A 25881-nucleotide genomic window follows, 5' to 3' on the forward strand; every position below is an offset into this window, starting at 1 on the left:
GATAAGCATAAAACCAGAAACAAATTAGATGCAGAAAGCAAACCCCATGTCTACAGTTGCTCCCAAAATCCACCACTTCAATTTTGGGATGATTCGTTGTCTATTCAGGTATTCCTCAGTTGCAGGGTACATCACGTTGATCGTGGAGATTTAATCTGCTACTCCTGAGGCTGCTGGGAGAAATTTCCTGTTCTCCTCTTTGTTTGCACGGCTCCTGGGGTTTGGCTTTGGATCGGGAGGGGTATGGAATGCGGGGCAAGCCTGCGGCAGCAGAGGACAGTATGACATTGCAACAGCCTGAGGCGCGCCGTGTGTTCTTCCTGGGAAGTTGTCCCTGGATCACAGGACCCTGGCAGTGGTGGGCTGCACAGGCTCCCAGGAGGGGAGGTGTGGATTGCGACCTGTGCTCGCACACAGGATTCTTGGTGGCGGCAGCAGCAGCCTTAGCGTTTCATGCCCGTCTCTGGTGTCCGCACTGATAGCAGCAGCTCGTTTAGGCTGTGCTCTGAATCCCCTCTCCTCATGCACCCTGAAACAATGGTCTCTTGCCTCTTCGGCAGCTCCAGACTTTTTCCCGACTCCCTCTGGCAAGCTGTGGCACACTAGCCCCCTTCAGGCTGTGTTCCTTTAGCTAACTCCAGTCCTTTCTCTGAGATCTGACCTCCGAAGCGGGAGCCTCAGCTCCCAGCCCCAAAGTGTCCCGCCCTGGCGGGTTAGCAGGAAAGCCTCTCAGGCTGGTGAATGCTGGTTGGCACTGATCCTCTGTGTGGGAACCTCTCCGCTTTGCCCTCCGCACCCCTGTTGCTGTGCTCTCCTCTGTGGCTCCGAAGCTCCCCGCCCCCGCCACCCAGCGTCTCCACCAGTGAAGGGGCTTTTTAGTGTGTGGAAACTTTTCCTCCTCTACAGCTCCCTCCCAGAGGTGCAGGTCCCGTTCCTATTCTTTTGTCTCTGTTTCTTCTTTTTCCTTTTGCCCTACCCAGGTACGTGGGGAGTTTCTTGCCTTTTGGGAAGTCTGAGGTCTTCTGTCAGCATTCAGTAGGTGTTCTGTAGGAGTTGTTCCACATGTAGATGTATTTCTGATGTATTTGTGGGAGGAAGGTGATCTCCATGTCTTACTCCTCTGCCATCTTGAAGGTCTCTCCGTGTTACAGGATATTGAATGTAGTTCCCTGTGCTATACAGTAGGCCTTGTTGTTTATCCATTTTATATATAGTAGTGCATATCTGTTAATCTTATACTCCTAACTTATCCCTTCCCCAGCCCTTTCTCCTTTGGTTACTGTAAGTTTGTTTTCTGTGTCTGCCTGTCTGTTTCTGTTCTGTAAAGTTCATTTGTGTCATATTTTAGATTCCACGTACAAGTTATATCATGGTATTTGTCTTTATCTTTCTGACTTACTTCCCTTAGTATAATAATCTAAATGTAGGTCCATCCATGTTGCTGCAAATGGCATTATTTCTTTTTTATGACTGAGTAGTATTGTGTGTATATATATACATAGAACATCTTTATTCATTTATCTGTTGTTTTACATTTAGGTTGCTTCTGTGTCTTGGCTGTTGTAAATAGTGCTGCTGTGAAAATTGGGGTGCATGTATCTTTTCAAATTAGAGTTTTGTCTGGGGATATGCTCAGGAGTGGGCTTGCTGGATCTAAAACCTTCTATTTATAACAAGTAATATGTACATTCTATTGTATACTATAAATTATAATTATCCATTGCAAATTGTGCTTTTTATGACTTTTATTGGTTTTGTTTTCATGACTGCTTGTGGTATTTTTTTAGTTATTTCAGAGCAACCTGTGTGCTTTCTGCATAGACTTATAGAAAATATACAACTAAACCAATTTTTCAAAATTTCAAATCTTATGCTACTTTTATCTAAATAATTTAGATGGAACTGTGCATATAAGTGTCTGTTTTAGACTGAATTATTTTAACAATTACGTTAATTCTTTGTTATACTCTTGTGTGTAAATAAATATAGTTCAAAATTTTGCGGTACACTTGAACTTCCATAAAATAAATATTTATATTTTGTGAAACAGATTACATTTGAAAAAACTCATTAATTGTATGTGAGCACATTAATATAGTAAAATTCATATATAAAGGATGATAAATTTACATTTATATAAGTATCAAAGTGAACAGCTATACCTATATAGCAAATAACAATAGTAAGTAGTTACTGCATCTGAATTTAATTTTAAACTTCCCAAAGTCAAATCAATCTAGAAACTCTTGATCATGGGACAAAGCACGTATTTTTATGGGTTTTTTTTTTAGTTTATTTTTTATGGGGCATACATAGAATAGGTTTGGAACCCAACGAACATATATTTCTAAAGCCAGCTATGAAATTTTTCAAATAAAATATTTTACCTACATTTAGTTTGACACATTATATTTGAGTACTTTATTAGTAGACAGACTGTCATAAATATCTTATTAGTAGTCCAACTAAGAATCAAGCTTATTTTATTGGATGATTTTATAATCTTTTATGTCTGATCAAATGGTATCACTGAAAATGTATTTGCTGAAATTTAAATTATCCGAATGAAAGGCACCCTCATAAAAAATGCCATCACTCTCATAGGTTTAAGATGTTTTAATTTTTGAGTGAGAACACCTTAGCATTCAGCACCATTTTATCTTAGTAAAACTTGTTTTACATGATAAACTTCACAATTAAAGAAACTTTGGTGATTCAAAAAATTGTATAAAGTTCTTAAATGACAATTATTACCTGCTTTAAGTATTTTAATAAATCACTCTTTTTATCCTTAAAGGAAACCACATGATATGAGATGTTGCTAAGAAAAATTAAATTGAAGTGTCTTCAGCGTACAACTTACATTTAAAGATTGAATAAAGATGGGCTTCATAGTCATAATTTATTGAATATGTCTGTAAATAACATTAGGAGAAATTCAGTTACATTTAAAAAATTATTTTTTCACATTAGCTGCTGCTATATTTATATTTTGAATGATGCAGCTAAGAGGTGGTGAAAAATATTTATAATAGCAGGTCATCAGGATAAAATAGGGATAATGTAGTTTAATCACTTTGGTTTTTTTTTTTGAAATGTGCTTAATGGAAAGGATGAACAACTGCCTTGCTTCAAAATTAAATTCTATTGCCTTGAGTGAAAGATTTGAGTATTAGCATAACATTCTATTTATGTGAATTATGCTGTAGTTTTTGTCACTTTTTACATTACACTGCGGGAAATGCTACTGATTTATTGTTGCATTTTTAAAGGGCAATGCTGTGCTGAAACCAGAGACTGAAGGAAGCTAAAAATCGTATTTGTCAAAAAGTCAGCCTTGACATGGTTTATGATCACTGACTATTTGCCCTATTTATAGGGCTGTATTTAAAAGTAAGCTAATCTAACAAGATCAAATATGACTGATGTTTTCCTATTTATTATTTTCCAATGTTTCAATTTTTGGTTTTAAGATGGTTATAAGATACAAAATATATGAAGTTATGTGGAAGTTAAAGAATGCATAGTGCTTTCCATTTTCATTATGCTTGTTTGAAGAGAATTATTTTCTGAATATTCACCTTGGGTCCTATCAGCATCCACTATAATCAGAGTAATTTTTAAAATATCAAATGAATTATGAATACTGTCTTCAGCTATGCAAGCAAGATGATAAATGGTTGTATGAGGGTTTGAATCCTATGGTCTAGTATATAAGGTAATTATCACCAATGTGAAAAATATTTCTGCTTATAAATTATAAGGGCTTGAGAACTTGAAACTTTTACAAGATTATTTCTCAGTTGAACTATAGGAAGCAGAGTCTAACTGACAATTTATTTGGCCAAGCATCTGGAAACATAGGGAGTGAACTTACATGTTTACTATTCAAAAGCTTAAGAGTATGAATATATTTGTAGTCTACATAAAATTACTTAATTCAATTTCTTTGACTCAAAGAAAGTAAGAATAATAGCTATATTTTCTTTAGTTTTTAAAGAAGGATTTATCAGTGAATTTTTAACAAGAATAATATATTATTTTGATATATCTACAAATAAATTACACTTTTTTGATATTCCATACATCACAATGTATTCAAGGTATAGGCAGAGCAAGAAGATTTAGTAAGTGACCTGATTGTTTAAACCATTAGGTGAGGAGGCAGAAGAACCCTCCACTTAAGGGTATTGGAAACATCCAATGATTGTAGTCTTTGGGATTAATGTGGATGAAACTGTCTGGTTTACTACATCCATTTAGGCTAATTGGACTGCCTATTGTAAATTGCATTTACTAGAGTTGTCATTCCATGGAAACTTTATTCCATCCTTTGGATTAAGAATGAAATTAAGCCAAGATAAGCTTTCTAATATCATAGATACCTGAGATGCTATACTCCACGTTGGAAAAAAAAAAAAAAAAAGGTTTGTGTTTATCGTGGATTTATTCAAGTGGTTATTATTTCTAGACTTCAAAACACAATAGAGCTAAGAATGAAAAACTTTGAATTAGTAAAGCTCAATCTATAATTACCATTTACACCAGGAAAGAGTAATATTTTATTGCAACTGACCTGAATAATAGAGTGGGATGGTAGGGAAGAAGTTTATTTATTTGAGACACCAAGTGGAAACTATGAAACACAAAGGGGGAAAGGCAGTTTCATTGAGAATAAAATATTCATGTTGATAACTTACATAAGACAAAAGATGGAATGTTTTCTGCAGGGAAATTACTTTCTTTGATGAGCTCCATTTATGCATGATAGAGTTTTAAATTTTTGAAAACCTCCTTGGTTATTTTTTCTTCCTTTCAATTCTTGTGGTTTTAATTTCAGACATAAACAGATGTAAAATTTTCTTGCTAAAAGCTTCTTACCCTGTTTAAAGTCGAATTTATGACAGGAAAAAAACCAGAATGCTTTCCTACAAAGACAGTGATTAGGAAATCAATATTTAAGGCATCAGTCTCATGAATTGTATGGTGAACGGTGGCTCCATTAATTTTGAAACTACCCTATGATAAATATATCTTCATTTACTTTGCTCGTTTTTAGCATTGTTTGTTTGAAGCATATTCTTGAGGGATGCTGAGTATTATATCTGCTAACTAGCAGCTTGAGTTTAGAAGCAATTTTGTTTGAGAGAAATCCACTATATAAGGACTTTGGCCTCCAAGCTGCATGTTAAGACTCAAATATTTACTTCTTGAGGATGGAAAGCTATTGGTTTTACTTGGTAATTTAATGTGGAAAGTGTTTTAGAAGCTGTGCTGGCAAGTAAGGATTTGAATCGTACATATTGCCTATCACCCTAATCAAAAGAGAAGGGAAAATAGAATATACTTCATCTCTAGAGACTTGGGTTCTAATGGTAGAACATCAGACTAGATGGGAAAACAAATGTGTTGGTTTTAGTATGGAAACATAGTTGTACATCACAGAGTCACCATGCAATCTGACATTATTTGAAGGAGGTTGCTAGTATCAGCCTCACAAAGGACTGGGGCAAAAGTGGGCAGAAGAATGACTGTTGATAAGTTGATTTACATCAGCAAAACATTCACAGAGCCTGATTGCATGCAATTGCCTGATGCATTAAGAGCAAATCTTTAGGGAAATGTCCTTAGCAACATAACCATAAACAAAGCTCTATGGAATTACCAAGTATGGTAAATAGATACTGCACTGGCAGAATGTCTGTTATTAGAAAGGAGAGACTCTGAATTTGCTGCCTCCATCAAGATAGTTTGCAAATCTCAGTGGCCCAGTTTTGCACTCCTTGACAGCAGGAATCTAGCTCATAGACTCAGGACTACATTTTCACACCTTACAATCTAGAAAATCTAGTGATTGAAACATGTTTTTGGAAGTTCAGAAACTGCTGAACAAATAAATGACTACACACACGTTTATAATTATTTATATATATATACAAAAAGACACACTCCTATTTTTGAACTCTCACATAATTAAAAAAGTATGTGGAGTCATAGAAGAATAATGTTTAAGAAATCAAAAGTATTGGAATGTCTCTCCCTCTAAATATGAGGTAGTGGTTTTGCCAAACCGATGTACATTTTACAAATATTTATTGATTTTTAGTCCCCAGAGATTCAGAGACAACTGTGACCCAGTTATACCCTTAAGAAGCACACAGTTAGCTGAGGTAGACAGAGAAGTCAATCAAATTTTCATAGCCTAAAATGATTAAGTGTAAGTTAAGTCCAAGTTGTTATGCAAGTGTGCTTTACTCAGTCTAAGAAGTAAGTGGAAGGTTTTGAACTTGGTGATGTGGAGTTGAATTCTGAAGAGTAAATAAGTGGAAGGCTATGATGGGGTTTGGGAATATAATGTGAACGAGATGTGGGGATATGAGAAAACCTGAACCTTAAAGATAAGAGGACATGGAACTCCAGGATCGATCATATGTTAAGCCATAAAACAAGTCTCAGTAAATTTAGGAAGTTTCAGATCATATCAAGCATTTTCTGACCACAATAGTATGAAACGAGAAATTAATTACAAGAAGAAAACGGGAAAAATCACAAAAGTATGGAGATTAAACAACATGCTACTGAACAAACAATGGATGAACAAAGGAATCAAAGGAGAAATAAAAAATACCTTGAGAAAAGTAAAAGTGGAAATACAACATACCAAAATCTTTTGGATGCAGCAAAAGCAGTTCTGAGAGGGCAGTTCACAGTGATGGAGGCATACGTCAAAAACAAGAAAAATCTCAAACAATCTAACTTCACACCTAGAGGAACTAGGAGAAAAAAGAACAAACAAAGTCCAAAGTTAGCAGAAGGAGGGAAATTAAAAAGATGAGAGTTGAAATAAATAAAATAGAGACTAAAAAGACAATAGAAAAACCAATGAAGCTAAGAGCTGGTTCTTTGAAAAGATAAACAAAATTGACAAACCTTTAGCTAGACTGTCTAATAATAAAAGAGAGCGCATTCAAGTAGGCAAAAATCAGAACTGAAAGCGGAGAATTCATAACTGATATCAAAGAAATACAAAAGATCATAAGATACTACTATGAATCATTATATGCCAATAACTTGGACAATCTGTGAGAAATAGATACATTTCTAGAAAAATACAGTCTTCTAAGACTGAACCATGAAGAAATAGAAAATCTGAATAGACTGATTATTAGTATGGAGATTAAATCAATAATCAAAAACTTCCCAACACACAAAAGTCCAGGACCAGACAGCTTTACAGTGCTGGTAAATTTTACAAAGTACTCAGATTTAATACTGTCCTTTTCAAACTCTTCCAAAAAACTGAAGAGGAGGGAATGCTTCCAAACTCCTTTTATGAGACCAGCATTACCATGATACCAAAACTGGACAATTACACCACAAAAAGATTCAGGCCCATGTCCCTAATATACATAGGTGCAAAAATCCTCAATAAAATATTAGCAGACCACATTCAGCAGTACATTAAAAGGATCATACACCATAATCAAGTGGGATTTATCGAGGGATGCAAGAATGGTTCAACATCCACAAATCAATCAATGTGATATACCACATTAACAAATGAAGGTTGAAAATCATATGATCATCTCAGTAGATACAGATAAAGGATTTGACAAAATTCAACATCCATTCATGATAAGAACTCTCAATAAAGTGGACATAGAGGGAACATACCTCAACATAATAAAGACCATATATGACAAGCCCACAGCTAACATCATACTCAACAGTGAAAGCTGAAAGCTTTCCCTCTGAGACTAGGATCCCCACTATTGCCAGTTTTATTCAATATAATATTGGAAGTGCTAACCAGAACAATTAGGCAAGACAAAGAAATAAAAGGCATGCAAATTGGAAAAGAAGAAGTAAAACTGTCACTGTTTTCACACAACATGATTTTATATATAGAAAACCCTAAAAACTCCACCAAAAAAACTGTTAAGATTAATAAATTCAAGTTGAAGGGTACAAGATCAATATACAAAAAGCTGTTGTGTTTTTATATAACAACAACAAACTATCAGAAAAAGAGTTAAGAAAACAATCCTATTTATAATTACATCAAAAAGAATAAAATACCCAGGAATAAATTTAACCAAGGAGGTGAAAGTCCTGTGCACTGAAAACTGTAAGGAACTGATGAAATAAATTGAAGATGACACAAATAAATGGAAAGATATTGTGCTTATGGATTTGAATAATTAACATTGTTAAAGTGTCCATGTTCCCCATGGCAATCTACAGATTCAATGCAATCCCTGTAAAAATTCCAATGGCATTTTCCACAGAAATAGAACAAACAATCCTATAAGTTTTTGGAATCACTAAAGAGTCTGAATAGTCAAAGCCATCTTAAGAAAGCAAATAAAGCTAGAGGTATCACACTCCCTGATATCACACTATATAACAAAGCTGTAGTAATCAAAACAGTATGGTAATGGCATAAAAGCAGACACATAGATCAACAGAGCAGAATAGAGAGCCCAGAAATTAACCCATGATATATGGATAACTAAAGGATGTGAAAGAGGCAAGAATATACAATGGGGAAAGGACAATCTCTTCAATAGATGGTTTTGGGAAAACTGACCAACCACATGCAAAAGGATGAAATTAGACTACTATCTTACACCATGAACAAAATTTTACTCAAAATAAAGACTTGAATGTAAGAAACCATAAAACTCCTAGAAGAAAACATAAGGGGTAAGCTCACTGACATTAGTTTTGATGATGATTTTTGGAGCTGACTCCAAAGGCAGGGGCAACAAAAGCAAAAATAAATAATTTGGATTACAGCAAACTAAAAAGCTTCTGCACAGCAAAGGAAACCATCAGCAAAATGAAAAGACAACCTACTGAATGGGAGAAGATATTTTCAAATCATATATCTGGTAAGAGGTTAATATCCAGAAAATATAAAGAACTCATACAGCTAAATAACAAAAAAATTCCAAACAATCCAACTGAAAAATGGGCAGAGGATCTGAATAGACATTTTTCCAAAGGCATACAGATGGCTAACAGGAACATGAAAGGATGCTCAACATCATTAGTCATCAGGGAAATACAAATCAAAACCACAATGAGATATCACCTCACACCTGTCAGAATGGTTATTATCAAAAAGACAAGAAATAAGTGTCGGAGAAAATGTGGAAAAAAGGAACCCTTGTGCACCGTTGGTGAGAATGTAAATTGTTATAATGACTATGGAAAACAGTGAAAACAGTACAGAAGTTCCTCAAAAAAATAAAAATAGAACTACCATATGATCCAGCAATTCCACTACTGGGTATTTATGTGAACAAAAGGAAAACACTAATTTCAAAAGATATATGCACCCCTGTGTTCATTGCAGCATTATTTACAATAGCCAAAATATGGAAACGTATCCCTTAGATGAATGACTAAAGAATATATATAATGGAATACTACTCAGCCATAAAAAAGAATGAAATCTTGCCATTTGTGACAACATGGTTGGATCTTCCATCCATGAACAAATGAACAAGTGAAACGAACAAACAGAATCAAACTAACAGATACAGAGAATAGATTGGTAGTTGCCAGAGGGCAAGGGTGTTGAGAGGGAGGTGAATTGGGTGATGGGAGTCAAGAGGTACAAACTTGTGTCACAAAATAATTAAGTCCTGGGAATGTAATATGCAGTGTGGCCACTATTGTCAATAAAATTGTGTTGCATATTTGAAAGTTGCTAAGAGAATAACTCTTAAAAGTTCTCATCACGAGGAAAAAAATGTATAACTTTGTATGGTGACAGATGGTACCTAGATTTACTGTGATCATTTTGTGGTGTATACAAACATCAAATCATTTTGCTGTGCACCTGAAACTAATATAATGTTATATGTCAATTATACCTAACTAAAAAGAAAAATAAAACAAAACAAAAAGATAAGAAAACATACAAACAGTTACATATTCCTTCCACAAAGCAGCTGGGTAGGTGGAGAGAGCACTGGATTGTGTCCTGGCTTTTTCCAACCACTCTTTGGTGTTCTTTGCAAGTACTTAACTTCTGACTTAACTTCTGAGTTTCATTTCTTTACCAGTAAAATGTAGTTAATAATACATTGCCTTCTAGGGATATTGTGAGCTATGTTTTGTTCATGGTACATATATTAGAATAGGGATTCAATAAACAGTATTTAAAGAGATTACATTTATCAACAATGACCTTAACCAGAGGTTCCCAATCTTGGCTGCATATTAGAATAATTAAGGGAACTTCCAGAAAGCATTTTAAAAATGCTGATGTTTGTATCTCATCCTTAAGGATTCTGACTTAACTGGGCATGAATATGAAACCTAACAGGAAAATCTGAGAAAAAGTGAGTATCAGTAATGAAAGAGGAAATAATTGAGAAAGTGTAGTCTTCTCCAGAGAAGGCTTTATTAGTCTACCAATATGCTAACGAATAAATTTCCTTCATTTCCTAGAACAGAAAGATTTCCACTGTTAGGTGTGGTTGAGAAGTATTCCCAGGTTTCACCTGTTCCAAAGTAGCTGGCTTTTGGGAGGCTAACCAGCAGAGGCAGAGTTTCTGCATTTTAGACGCCTCTTCTATGCATCAATTCTGTGCTTTACGTTGTGGTAGAATAGGTTATAAGTTTTATTCCTTGTAATGGTGTAGAAGCATGGAAGAGATGGTGAGGATATCTAATATTGAGGATAAAGATTCCTAGAGCTCTTTAAAGTACTTCAGTTTAGTCTATCTAATTAATATGCATCTCAAAAGAGACTGAGGCCCTGCTTTGAAGATGTGAAACAGCAAAAGCATTCCTGCCTAAGCCTTAAATCATAGGTTTGATGACTGGCAACGATATTTTTTTACTATGTTCGGAGAAAAAGAAATAGGCTGAATTACAGCAGAAAGAATTGTAAATAAATACTAGAGAAAGTGCAAGCTCAGTTTGAATCTTAAAACAATTTCCTCTTTTTTTTTCTGGCCTATCACAAATAAGCCCTGATATTCTACCCTGGTTACCAGAAAAGAGATTGCATGGCAGAATTATATTCTCTAATACTGTACATCAAAGAAAAACCAAAAGAAGCAAAATTATTTTTAATAGATTCAGATTCCTAAGGTCTAGAATTTATTTTTTACATGAAGAACAACTATGTTGATATTTTGATTCTGTGAATAAAATACAATATGTTACACTGCTGTGATTATTATCTGGAACCTCCAGATAAATGAATTATTTTACCCATATATTGTTTTTTCCCATGAAAATCCTTGAGGCTAATTGGAAAATAATTAACTGCATTCATTTTCTCCCCATGAAAGTCTTTTGGCATTGCAGAAATATTTCCCTGTGAGATACATAATTGCTGAAATATTTTCCACTTAAAATCATTCTAGTTACTTTGTGCCATTCTTTGGATAGAAATACTTGAAATATCATCATCATCTAAAGAGATTTTATTAAAGATCTTTAATTCAGTGCATGTTAAGCAACACCTATAAAGTATTTTAGGAATAGAAATTAAGGACCCAGACTATAATTAGAACATATAAAAATAATCATTGGTGAAATGTATCCGTGTTTGCTCTTCATGTCAAATTCACATACTTGCAAACTTGTCTGTGAATGCTGTTTTTATTTTTGTACTCAGCATTCACACAAGATCCCGTCACCGTCTGACATTCACTTCAACCACTCAAATGGACTGTCTTTGTTGTTAAACACACCAACTGTTTCATGTAAACAAATCCAGTGATCACTTTTCAGTCCCCATCTTATTTGACTTCTCATTAGCATTTGGTACAGTTAAGAGTCCTTTTTTGAGACGTTCTCTTTGTTGATGTCCACTAGTAAAAGACCACCTGTAGTTGAACAAATTGGGAATTTGCATACCTGGTGCAGGAGAGAGAGAGTACACCACCAGGAACTGTAGGGCATCTTAATAAGAGTGTGCTGAGAAGTTCTTGTTACACGTTGTGGACTTGTGTTAGGTGATTTGGAGGAAGGTTCAAGGAAATGAAATCTGTTCTAGACTGAGTGCTTTCGGGAAGCAGTGGGATTCTATGGCTGTGTATCTTTTTAAAAGCTTTTTATTGGAGTATAGTTGATTTATAGTGTTGTGTTAGTTTCAGGTGTATAGCAAAGTGAATCAGTTACACATATATACATATGTCCACTCTTTTTTTTTTTTTTAGATTCTTTTCCTATATAGGCCACTGCAGAGTACTGAGTAGAGTTCCCTGTGCTATACAGTAGGTCCTTATTAGTTATCCATTTTATATATAGTAGTGTATATGTATCAATCCCAATCTCCTAATTTATCCTTCCCCGCCTTATCCCCTGGTAACCATAAGTTTGTTTTCTACATCTGTGACTCTACTTCTGTTTTGTAAATAAGTTCATTTGTACCGTTTTTTTAGATTCCATGTATAAGCAATATCATATGATATTTGTCTTTCTGTGTCTGACTTACTTCACTCAGTATGATAATCTCTAGGTCCATCCATGTTGTTGCAATTGGCATTATTTTGGGTTTTTTATGGCTGAGTAATATTCCATTTTATATATGTACCACATCTTCTTTATCCATTGCTCTGTTGATGGACATTTAGGTTGCTTCCATGTCCTGGCTACTGTAAATAGTGCTGCAGTGAACACTGAGGTGCATGTATCCTTTCGAATTATGGTTTTCTCCAGGTATATGCCCAGGAGTAGAATTGCTGGATCATATGGTAGCTCTGTTTTTAGTTTTTTAAGGAACCTCCATACTGTTCTCCATAGTGGCTGCACCAATTTACGTTCCCACCAACAGTGTAGGAGGGTTCCCTTGTCTCCACAGCCTCTCCAGCATTTATTGTTTATAGATTTTTTCGATGATGGCCATTCTGACCAGTGTGAGGTGATACCTTGTGTATCTTAATAATTTTTACTTTGTAGGTAGAAAGAATAGGGTGAGGCTAAAGCTGTAATTCGTGAAGAAGCAGCTGTCATTCTTATTAGTTCAGAGTTGGGAAGTTTGGAAATATTTGTACTTTTCATAGTGTTCTTGAATTTGTCTGTTTTCAGACATGGTCGAAGAGTCTTCTTGTTTTTATCTCATTCCATCATGGTTATATAGTGACCTTGTCTCAAGCAGGTGTTCTTTGAAAGTGTCCACATTCAACAGGAAAACACCATGGCCTAGCTCTGTCCCAGCTTATGGTTGTCAGGATCGCCTTTTTCTTTCTCAAGACCATGGGTGCCATATTCTCTGGTTTCTTTCTACCGCTTTACCTGTTCCTCTTCAGTCTTCCTCACAGTGTCTTTTTCTTCTATATAATCTTCAATTCTTAGAGCTTGCAAAGCCTTGTATCTGAATCCTCTTTTATACTATCCTTTCTTTCCTATGCAATTTCATTCTTTTTTATGACTTTAATTACCATCTGATATCTTCAGACCGGACTATTCAGTGTGTAAACGATGGGTTGGAAAACTACAGCCCGTAGGTCAAATACAACCCGAAGTCTGGTTTTGCCCATATGTAAGATGGTTTTTATAGTTTTAAATGGTTAGAAAAAATTCAAAGATGAATAATATTTCATGACACATGAAAATTATATAAAATTCAAGTTTGTAAACAAAGATCAACAAAAGGCATCGCTCACCACCCAGTTCTACAAGGATTAAGTCATCAGCCACTGCGGCAGCCCACCCACAGTGCAACTTGAGAGGAATTCAGGATGAAAAACAGGATGAGGCACGTTGAACTTTGGATAAGGAGGCCCTTAGGCAGATGTGTATTTCAGGAAGAATTTTAATGAACCCAGATTCTTGCATCTTCCCATACATAGAAAAGCACTAAAGTCATTAACTTGAGATATCTGTTCTTTGTGAATAGCAGTAATTTTTCACTAAGAATATATGCTCGACCGCATGTGTTTCCTAGCCAGAAATCATACATAAACTGGCTTCTCCCCAATCTCTTATGAGCAGTTTCCTCAGAGCTACTGAGCAGCTGTCTCCTGAGCTATATAGTCCTTACCTAATAAGATCCCCGGATAAAACTTAAAAGTTACAACTCTCAGGTTGAACATTTTCCTTTAAGTCAACAAGTGTCCAGAGATAAACTTTTATTGGAATCCAGGCATGTTATTCGTTCAGGTATTTTCTGTGGGTGCCTTCTTTCTGTAAGAGCAGGGTTGAGTAGTTGCAATAGAGAGCCAAAATTATTTACTAGCTGCCCCTTTATAGAAAATGTTTGCCGACCCCTCTCTAAAATCATGCATTTAACTAATATGTGAGATTTTTCAGTTGAATATTTTAGTCATCTTTAAATATTTAAAAGAGAAATTTTATTCACCTCCAATCCATACCTACACCTGTCCGTCTTAACATATGGGGCCACTGTCTACACAGTTACTCTCCTCTACCCTGTATTTCTAGTCCTTCTGGAAAGCCGTTGTTTCTACTTCCTAACTATATTGCAGATAAGTCAGTTGGTCTCCATTTTTTCTGCCATCACTCTATATCATACCGTCATCACCTTGTGGCTGCTCTACTCAAACAGCCTTCTTCTCAGTTTCCCACCTGTGTGACTCTAAGTCCCCAAATTAGGATATTTTCTATCATTACATCTGGTCTGGTTTTTTTTTTTTTATAGCAATTACCATAATTTTTATGTGAATATTTGGGTTTAAATTCTATATATTTATTTTCTTATTTATTATCTATCCAAACTAATAAGCTCTAAGAAGGTGAATTCATGCCTTTTAGTTCAATAGTGGGTATAAACACTTTGAACAGTGACTGGTGTGCAGTGGAAGGCCATTAAGTATTTTTTTAACCAGTGACCAACTTGCATAGAGACCACAAACGTAGAAGAAGTATTGATACAATTACCCCCCAGCCACATGCACTAAGGAAAAAAATATAGTAATGCATATTCAGCTGATGAGCATATACTGTTTATCAGTTGAATATGCATCATTTTCCATTTGAACCACATCTATAGGAGAGTTTGTTTGCTTTGGGAAGGACGGGATGATGCTGATTTTATCTTGATTTTTAAGAATTAGAACTTGGTCAGCTTTCGTTGTTGTTGTTGTTAGTGGTAGTGGTGATGGTGACCTTTTTCCTAGCAAAACAAAACAAGCAATTCACTTACATCATTCTTATGACTCAAGAGCTATCTCAAAGTGCACTAGTCACTTACTTGATAATTTCTTGTCAAGCACGAGTGTACATTTTCACTTTCTTTTTTTATTTTATTTTATTTTCTGCTTTTTTTTTTAAAACATCTTTATTGGAGTATAATTGCTTTAAAACGGTGTGTTAGTTTCTGCTTTATAACAAAGTGAATCAGCTATACATATACATATATCCCCATATCTCCTCCCTCTTGTGTCTCCCTCCCTATCCCACCCCCCTAGGTGGTCACAAAGCACTGAGCTGACATTTTATACAGGAAAGAACTATCCAGTTATTTTTATGTGGATTTTAAATAGGAACTTAAAAAATCTTCCAAAATAATACTGAAATAAGAATGTAAACTAACTGTAGGTAAGCCCTGTTTTTGTGTATTCAGCAATTGGGAGAAACTGCAGAATGCGTGAATTAGGTTTTAGGTAGAACCAACGTGGTGAAAATGGCCATAGGATATGGCATGAGGAAGGCCACTTGAGAACAGTTTTGTAAAGTGATAGGGAAAGGGGCCAGACAGCAGTTCTTTACAGATAAATTACCTGATAAGAAAAAAGGCAGTGAGTTGGCAGTAAAAGGGAGAACAAAAATGGGATGATAGACAGTTGGAGAATCAAATACAGCAGGAAAGGAGAGGGAACGTTCTCAGTGTTTGAAGGCAGAAGAAAAGATATCACTAAGGTGGAAAAAATTAAATTTGGCAGAGAGGGAGGAAAACATAAGAACCATACCACTCAGAAGCTTAAGTGTCTTCCCAAGTTTTGAATAATAATTTGGATTTCAAAAAATGTTTTTACATAATTTACATCATATGACCCTCACAAAAACTGTGTACGTCTGAGTAAACTGAGACAGGTGGTTCTATTCCCATTTCACAGATTAGGAAACAGAAGCTCAGTTCCTAGGGTCATGCAGTGGGAAAGGAACATAACGGAGAACAGAAGTGTTCTCACTCCTACGTTTTTATGCTTTTCTATACCATGTGGACAGTGTGGTGTTAATCTTTAAACAGGAGGAAATCAAAATCTGCTGTGAGGAAAGGAAGCATTTAAGGCCACGATCCAAAAGGAGTAGTCTCTTTTCCCGCTCACTTAAACTATCATCACATTTAAGTGAATTTCAGTAAGTCAGAAGTCTTGAAGGAGATGACTCATGAAGAAGCATGGGTAGAATTCATTTATTTTTTGAATTACTGGACATACACCATGCTCCAAATGTTGGCGATACAATGGTGAGTAAAAGTAGACCCAGCCTTAATGAAGCTCATTCTCTAGTGGATAGGATCAGCTTTTAATCAAGTAACCAAAAAAATTAAGTATTTGAGGACAAAGTCAAATATGAAGGCGGCATCAAGAGTGCTGTGTAAAAGTGTTACGTGGGGCCTCATTGAGCCTACAGAGAGAGGATATGTTTGCTTAATGAGAGGATGACAGTTGATCTAATCTCTAAAGGAGGAATAGAAGTGAAATATCTGAGAGGGAGTGGTACTGGAGCCTTTTATGAAGGCTCTTACATATGAAGAAGTGAAAGGATCTGGTATGACCAGAAAAATTTTAGTTTTCTAATGTTTGTGTGCCCTGAATTATAACCAACATATAGAATTCTCTCTTCATTTTAAATAATTATGTAATAATATCGAGCCACGTAATTCTGATTCAACATTTTTCTCAAGTGACGGCTTATAAATAGAGAATAAAAATGACTGCTGTAAAATATTAATTTCTGGTAGAATATATATATGTGTGTATATTTATGTATATAAAATAGTAGACTGTGTATAATGGTATAATATATATAATAATATTCTAGCAAAGTCTTAAATAGTGTTTTTGCACATGATAAGCAGTCATGAAATAATGATTAGCTAATGCTTTCAACATATATTTATTGAAAACCTGGTAAGTATAATATATACGAACACCTTGCTGAATGCTACTGTAAGCTTCTTATCCTCTATTTGACCAAAGACTGGTCAAGGCATGTTTTAAAGCAATTCTTCTTGCCACAAAAAAGCCATTACCATATGTGTTTGATGTACTTATAAACTCTAGATTTATGCTGTCTTTTTTGCCTTAGCCTCAGGTAGGGCAGGACAGATCCATTCTTGCAGTGGTATAGTGATGAAAATGTCCCTTCTCTGTGTTGTCCCTAATGGCAGTCATGAGCTACGTGTGGCTATTGAGCACTTGGAATGTGGTTAGTGCAACTGAGAATTGAATCTTAATTTATTTAATTTTAATTAATTTTAATTTAAAAAGCTACATGTGACTAGTAGCAACTGTACTGAAGTGACACTTCAGAGGGATTCAGGAAAAGACTTTGAGTTCCCACAGCAATACTTTTGATACATTTGACATGAACTTGATATTTCTTGTATCTGGTGGCCTGGATATAATTGAAAGAGATGTTTTCTTAGTATGAGGGAGAACTTATCTTAAGGTAAAAAAAGTAGGTGTGAACAGAAGCTCATTTTCCCAACTCACTTGGGGAATAACAGCTGAACTTGTTTATATCAAAAAATCTGCCAAAACATGTAGATAGAATTGCACAGAAAGTGATTTTTTTCAATGACCTGAAAGAGTCAAAGTAAACAGTTTTTCTTTATGCTTACCATTTGAGTAACAGCCACTTACGAAGAGACAGAAACCATAAAAATAAATGAAGTAAAATTAATTTTATAATAAACACCCAGAAAAATCTAGAGGTCATATAAAGAAGCAGATGGAAGATTAATATGTGGTCAGCCAACTCATTTCCCTCCATCACATCCAACATTTAGAGTTTCTAAGAGACATCCGTTCTCTCTAAAATATTTATATTTGAATGTGAATGTCTGCAATTTAATGTGTTCATTCAAAAGCTAGAAAAAGAGTGTATAAAGTGAAAAGTATATTTCTCTTCCCTGTTTGTATGATAGCCATCTAGTACTACTGCTTAGAGATTGTGCTTACCGTCAGTTTTCTCTTTCTGCAAAATTTCAGAGATATTTAATTTACTTCTTCAACGTATTTACTGAGTGCCTATTATATGCTAGGCATTGTTCTAAGTGCTGGTTTATTAAAGTGGAAATAAAAAACAATTAAAAATTTCTTAAAGAAACTGCATTCCAAGGGAAGAAAATAGTCAATAAGCAAAATAAATAAGAAAAACACATGCTATTTTAAATAGTGATAAGTGCTACAGATTTTTAAAAATAATTTTAAAAGAGGTGAAAATGGTGAAGGAGGAAAGGGAATAAGGATTGCCTCAGCTGGGGAAGGAGTTTACATTTTAAATAAGATGAGCACAGAAGGATTTTCAGAGTTTTATTTTCATCAAAGACTTGAAGGAAATAAGGGAGCAAGACATGTTTAGGCAGAGAACTGCATGTACAAAGATCTTAAGGTAAGAGCTTGTCCAGCACCTTCCAGGAAAGCATCTTTACCGTGTGGCTGGAGCAGGGATCACAAGGCAGAGGCTTTTTATGTCAAGTAATTAATACACCAATCTACTGATAGCTGTTACTATTCTATGTTGTATGTATGGGTTTTTTTTCCATCAAATTTTGTATGTCTCTAGGTTTGGTAAATAGGGCTTCCATCTCTCTAGTACCACTCACCTCTATTAACTACACATTAACTTCAAATAAAATAATTACATATTAGAGTATGATTATTTCTCTTATGGAATATGTTATGTAATGCTTACAAAAATAGCTAAGCTAGTTTCTGCTCCAATGTTCTTTTCAAAAGCGAGTTCATTTTGTAATATAAGATTCTGTCCTATATAAGACAGATTGTTTTGCACTGAATATAGTTTCATAAAAACTTACCAAATTTTAATTTACTTGATTATAGTAACATTATTGGCCACTGTTATTTTTACAGAGAAAAAAGGCTTATGGAAGAGAACATTTCACTAGTTTGGTTTATTAATGGAGACATCGGAGTCTAGAGAGAGGTAAAATGATTTGCCCAGGACTCATATAAGTGATGATAGTTACAGCTAGCGTTATTGTGTCCATAATATATGATAGCCATTGTCTAAATACTTTACAAGCACTATCTAATTTTAATCCTCCCAACAACTTTGAGAGGCAGCCATTATTACTATTTTACTAATGAGGAAACAGGGAAATAAGTAACTCCTGGAAAGTCACAGGGCAGGTAAATGGTACAGCTAGGATCCTATCTAGATGATCATGCCTCAGAAAGAACTCACACTGATAACTGTTTGCTAACACTGCTAGAGTTCCATGGTCAGGAATGTCCTGTTACAAACAAGAAAGGCAGAGAGGTATCCTGGGAAGAGAGTAAGCTTTCACTGTGATCAGATGTTGGTCGCTTCCACATAAGAACTGAGTATTTTAAAGGAGCAAGCTACATAACTTTCCATATGTTTCCAGCTGTGAAAACTGAGGAACCAAATTATAGCTCTATATTTGCTTATTGGGACCTTGACTTTATCCAGTATGGGTAAAAGTTAGAAGCCTGATCAAGCTTCCCAATTATATTCTTAGAGAGTAAATAAAAGAAGCTTTTCAGAGATGGACACCTTTATATGCCTAACAAGAACATAGATCATTATATTAAAAATAAGGCTCAAAATTTAAAATGAAATTTTAGTACAATATCAATAGAAAACCCCAAGTATCTACTTATTTTAAGATTTAAAAAGTATATTGAATTTAATAAGGTGTTCATTAATTTGTCCCATCTGCCTACTTTTCATTTCTTTCTTTTTACATACATTTGACATTTTAATTATGTTCAGTGAAGAAAGTTCATATTATCGGTATGGATCATAGTGTATCTACATTGTAAATGACATTTAAAAAGTAACTATTTTGTTTGGACATGCGGACCTATAAACTCCAAGTTAGGTTCATAATAGTCACTCAGTATTTATACTACATATAATTTGGTATTTTTTTCAAATTTAAAATAAATTTACTTTTATAGGGTAAAATAGCTTTGAATAGGCTATTAATCTGAAGTCATGACTGATTTTGATTGCGCCTACCAAGAAGCAAAGTTCCCGTTACCTTGATTGCTGTATTTTGCCAAACATCTTTTTTTAACCCGTTCTTTTATATATGAAAATGATATGATTTACCCACTTGAGTAGAAAAGCTTCAAGGTATTTTTACATTTTTAGTAATGAATTTACAATAAGCATCCAACCTCCCACACCGAGACCCCTGGTGATCAATTGAATGCATTTACTGGATCACCAGCTGAGATTACAAGGTGTAATCTGTGGCTAGGGATCGGAGATTACTCTGTGTAAATTTAATTTACCCTTGTGGGGATCAAAAGCTCATTAATACTCCATTCTTTCCAACTGAGCTAAAAGCCTGAAGCAATTAGTATTTGAAAAAATATTTTCTTTCTTTATTTTTTCAGTTTGTAATCTGCATTGGTTCCATTTTAAGTACTGATAGGATGTATTTTAAAATCATGGACTGTATCTTAGGTCTTGTTGTTATTGTTGTTTTGGATTACTATTCCCTAACAATTTTTATTCTCTAACAATTTGTACAGCAACTTAAACAACAACAACAAAAAGATAGCATCTAGATGTTCATTTCATCTGCTTTCCAAATGAAGTGACCAATCACCTTCAAGAGATCTAGATTATTCCTGCAAGGAAAAAGAAGTGAGAAAACACTTTTAATCATTAACACAAGAGACTTTGCTACTTTTCAGTGGTGAAGACACTGTGTACTAGCCTCTTTAGCCTGAAGGCAGTTTATTAGTTACACAGATTTGTTGGAAATAGGGCTTCTGGCAGTGTTTAGCATGACTAGTGAATGAATAAGCACAGTTTTTGTATACTTCGTCTAAGACATTACCTTATTCTTATCAATTATTATATGCAAGTAAGTCTGTGTGATTATACAGCTACTTTTATATCCACATGTTATTCATAAAGAAAATATTTATGAAGAGAAAGAGATGATAAGTGTTGGTGGAAAACTACCAAAGATTTTTGTTTTGTTTTAAGACTCTGACATAATTTGAAATTATGATATATGACTAAGTCTCTTCATTATAATAGCATGTTGACAAATGATACTGTGAATGGATAATCTGTAATAATACAAACCAGAGATTAGGGAGAATTTCATATAATAAGTTAGAATCATTCTTTCATTAGCATCCCTTCTTGGTAGTACATCTAGTGCTTAAAGGGGTATATTAACTCTTTCAGTCCATTAATGCAACTGTGAGAACTTTCAAGTGATATTGAAAAATACAATAAATAAAATTACAGTGGCGTTAAGGGAGAATGTCTCTGTAAATCCCTTAGTAATACACTTTTTTTTTTTTAAATAAATTTATTTATTTATTTTTGGCTGTGTTGGGTCTTCGTTTCTGTGCGAGGACTTTCTCTAGTTGTGGCGAGCGGGGACCACTCTTCATCGCAGTGCGCGGGCCTCTTCACTGTCGCGGCCTCTCTTGTTGCGGAGCACAGGCTCCAGACGCGCAGGCTCAGTAGTTGTGGCTCACGGGCTTAGTTGCTCCGTGGCATGTGGGATCCTCCCAGACCAGGGCTCAAACCCGTGTCCCCTGCACTGGCAGGCAGATTCCCAACCACTGCGCCACCAGGGAAGCCCATAATACACTTTTAACACTAGTAAAACTGGAATTGAAAAAGATTAACTTGTAATTAGGGCTATTAGAGAGTAAAACTTATCGACTGCCTTTGATATTCCTTTTCTTTTGTGGTGGAGAATTGTAAAACATGTCTTAGGAAAATAACATACAAACTTTTTTTTTAACTTTTTATTTTATATTGGAGTATAAATTGATTAACAATGTTTTGTTAGTTTCAGGTGTACAGCAAAGTGATTCAGTTATGCATATACATGTATCTGTTCTTTTTCAAATTCTTTTCCCATTTAGGTTGTTACCTAATACTGAGCAGGGTTCCCTGTGCTATACAGTAGGTCCTTGTTGGTTATCTATTTTAAATATAGCAGTGTGTATATAACATATGACCTTTTGTCATCAATTCTTGTTTCAGTGAGAATTTACTTTTTTCCAGCTTTACTGAGATACAGTTGACAAAAAATTGTATTATTTAAAGTCTGTAACATAATTATTTTATATACTTATTATATATTGTGAAAGGATCCCCCACCCCCCATGGAGTAAACACTACCACACCTCACGTGTTTACCTTTTTTTTTTTAAATGAGAACATTTAAGTTCTTCTCTCCTAGCAAATTTCAGTTATACAATACAGTGTTATCAACTATAGTCACATTAGATCCTCAGACTTTATCTTATAGATGAAAGTTTGTACCCTTTTAACAACCTCTTCCTATTTTCCCCACCTACCAGCTGCTGGCAACCAATTTTCCTGTCTGGTTTTTTTTGGGGGGGTTTATTTATTTATTTAATTTATTTATTTATGGCTGTGTTGGGTCTTCGTTTCTGTGCGAGGGCTTTCTCTAGTTGCGGCAAGTGGGGGCCACTCTTCATCGCAGTGCGCGGGCCTCTCACTATCGCGGCCTCTCTTGTTGCGGAGCACAGGCTCCAGACGTGCAGGCTCAGTAATTGTGGCTCACGGGCCTAGTTGCTCCGTGGCATGTGGGATCTTCCCAGGCCAGGGCTCGAACCCGTGTCCCCTGCATTGGCAGGCAGATTCTCAACCACTGCGCCACCAGGGAAACCCCTTTCCTGTCTGTTTTGATGAGTTTGACTTTTTTTTTTTTTTTTACGATTCCACACATAAGTGATACCATGCAGAATTTGTCTTTCTCTGGTTTATATCACTCAGCATAACGCCCTCCATTTTCATCTGTGTTGTTATAAATGACAAGATTTCCTTCTTTCTAAGGTGGAAAAATATCGCGTAGTATATACAGGCAGCTCTCTTCACTTTATTGTGCTTTGCAGATATTGCATTTTTTGCACACTGAAGGTTTGTGACAACCCTGTGTTGAGCAAGTCTATTGGTGTCATTTTTCCAACAGCATTTGCTCACTTTTTGTCTCTGTGTCACATTTTGGTAATTCTTGCAATATTTCAAACTTCTTCATTATTTTTATATATTTTATGGTGATCTGTGATCAGTGATCTTGGATGTTATTATTGTAATTGTTTAGGGGTACCAGGAATCCTGCCCCTATAAGACAGCAAACTTGGGATTTCCCTGGTGGCACAGTGGTTAAGAATCCGCCTGCCAATGCAGGGGACACGGGTTCGAGCCCTGGTCTGGGAAGATCCCACATGCCGCAGAGCAACTAAGCCCGCGCACCACAGCTACTGAGCCCGCGTGCCACAACTACTGAAGCCCGTGCACCTAGAGCCTGTGCTCCGCAACAAGAGAAGCCACCGCAATGAGAAGCCTGCACACCGCAATGAAGAGCAGACCCCGCTCGCCGCAACTAGAGAAAGCCCGTGCACAGCAACAAAGACCCAGCACAGCCAAAAATAAATAAAATAAAATAAATAAATTTATTAAAAAAAAAAAGATGGCAAACTTAATGGATAAATGTTGCACATGTTCTGACTGCTCATTCATTGACCCATTAGTCATTCCCCTGTCTCTCTTTGTCTCCTTGGGTCTCCCTCTTCCCTGATACACAACAGTTGACAGATACTTAGGTTGTTTCCATGCCCTGTCTATTGTGAATAATGCTACTGTGAACATGAGAGTACAGAAATTTCTTTGAGATAATTTTTTTTGATATATACCCAGAAGTAGGATTACTGGATGGTATAGTAGTTCTATTTGTAGTTTCTTGAACACCCCATACTTTTTTTCCATGATGGCTGTACCAATTTACAATCTCGTCAGCATTTGTTGTCTCTTTTTTATAATAGACATCCTAACAGTTGTGAGGTGATAACTCATTGTGGTTTTGATTTGCATTCCCCTGATGATTAGTGACATTGACCACCTTTTCATGTACCTGTTGGTCATTTGTATGATTTCTTTGGAAAAATATCTATTTAGGTCCATTGCCCATTTTTAAAAACTTAGTTATTTGTTTTTCTGTTGTTAAGTTGTATGAGTTCCTTGTATGTTTTGGATAATAATCCCTTACTGGATGTGTAATTTACAAACATTTTCTCGCATTCCATAGGTTGCCTTTTTGTTTTGTTGATGGTTTCTTTTGCTGAATAGAAGCTTTTAAGTTTGATGTAGTCTCACTTGCTTATTTTTGCCGTTGTTGTCTTTGCTTTTGGTGTCAAATTTTAAAAATTATTACAAGACCAATGTCAAGGAGCTTACCCTCTATGTTTCTTCTAGGAGTTTTACAGTTTCAGGTCTTATGTTCAAGTTTTTAATCCATTTTTAGTTAATTTTAGTGTACGGTGTAAGTTAAGGGTTCAGTTTTATTAGTTTGCATTTAGCTATTCAGTATCACCAACACCATTTACTGCAGAGACTGTCCTTCACCCATTGCATATTCTTGGCTCCTGTGTTGAAAATTAATTAGCCATATATGTGTGGGTTTATTTCTGGGCTCTCTATTTTGTCCCATTGATCTATGTGACAGATTTTATGCCAATATCATACTCTTTTGATTACTATAGCTTTGTAATATATCTTGAAATCAGGAAGTGTGATGCATCCAGCTTTGTTCTTCTTTCTCCAGATTGGCTATTTAGGGTCTTTTGTGGTTCCATACAAATTTTAGGATTTTTTTTTCTGTTTCTGTGGAAAGTATCATTGTACTTTTTATAGGAATGTCATTGAATCTGTAGATTGCTTTGGATAGTGTGGACATTTTAACAATGTTAATTTTTCAACCCATGAATCTGTGTCATAAAGAGATTAAGTAACTTGAAAACAGTCATACAACTATTAGGTGGTAGAGTGGGAATCTGATCCTGGCCACAAGGGTGCCAGATCCCTTGCTCTTAAATCACTCTCCTGTCCCTTTTTGTAAATGGAAAATAACAGAAAGGCAACATGCAAAGACTTGAGAAGATCAGAAGAGCCGAGTGGGGTATTTCAGAAATCGAAGTTATAAAGCAGAAAGTAAACTTTCTTACAACGGAAGTCTCTGACCAAGGGAAAAACTGCTGACCATATAATTGAAAAAGGTGTAGATGGCCTTAAGTTTTAAGAACTTGAGATAATTAATTAAATTGGGGACAAACTAGTGACACCATGAAGATGCTTTGCTCCTTCAGAAAAGTTGCAAAGACCTAAACTAAGTTTATTTTCATTCTGTTAGGAAGCAACCTTCAGAGATCACTGACTACATCCTGCCTTGCTCTAAGATAACTTGAATTCATGTCTCTCTGTATAAGACAACCTTATTACCTCCTTCCTTCATCTCCTTTATTCAAATATCCAGGGAGACATACAATAACCCCCATCTCTTCCTATTGTGCCCCATGTTTTCAATATATTAGGTTGGGAATCTCACTGATGTCAAGTCTATCCTAATTCTGCTCTAAAATAAAATTAAATTGTTAGGCAATTGGAAAAGCTGTGATTTAGCCACAGCTCTGTGGCACAATTTAGAAGAAATTTTATAGCTACAGTTTATTGAAGCTGGACATTGATCTAAATGCCTTACAGGCAGTCTCATTTACTTCTAACAATAAGCTAATTTATAAAGTAAATACCACTATATGCCCATTTTTGAGATGAGAAAATGGATATTTTGGAAGATTAAGTTATTTGCCCAAAGTTATACAACTAGTTATTGGCCGCATCGAGATTAAAGTATTATAAACTCTGCTTTGTAATAATGACTGA

Source organism: Balaenoptera acutorostrata, chromosome 5 (assembly GCF_949987535.1).
Source record: "Balaenoptera acutorostrata chromosome 5, mBalAcu1.1, whole genome shotgun sequence".
In the NCBI taxonomy this organism is placed as follows: Eukaryota; Metazoa; Chordata; class Mammalia; order Artiodactyla; family Balaenopteridae; genus Balaenoptera; species Balaenoptera acutorostrata.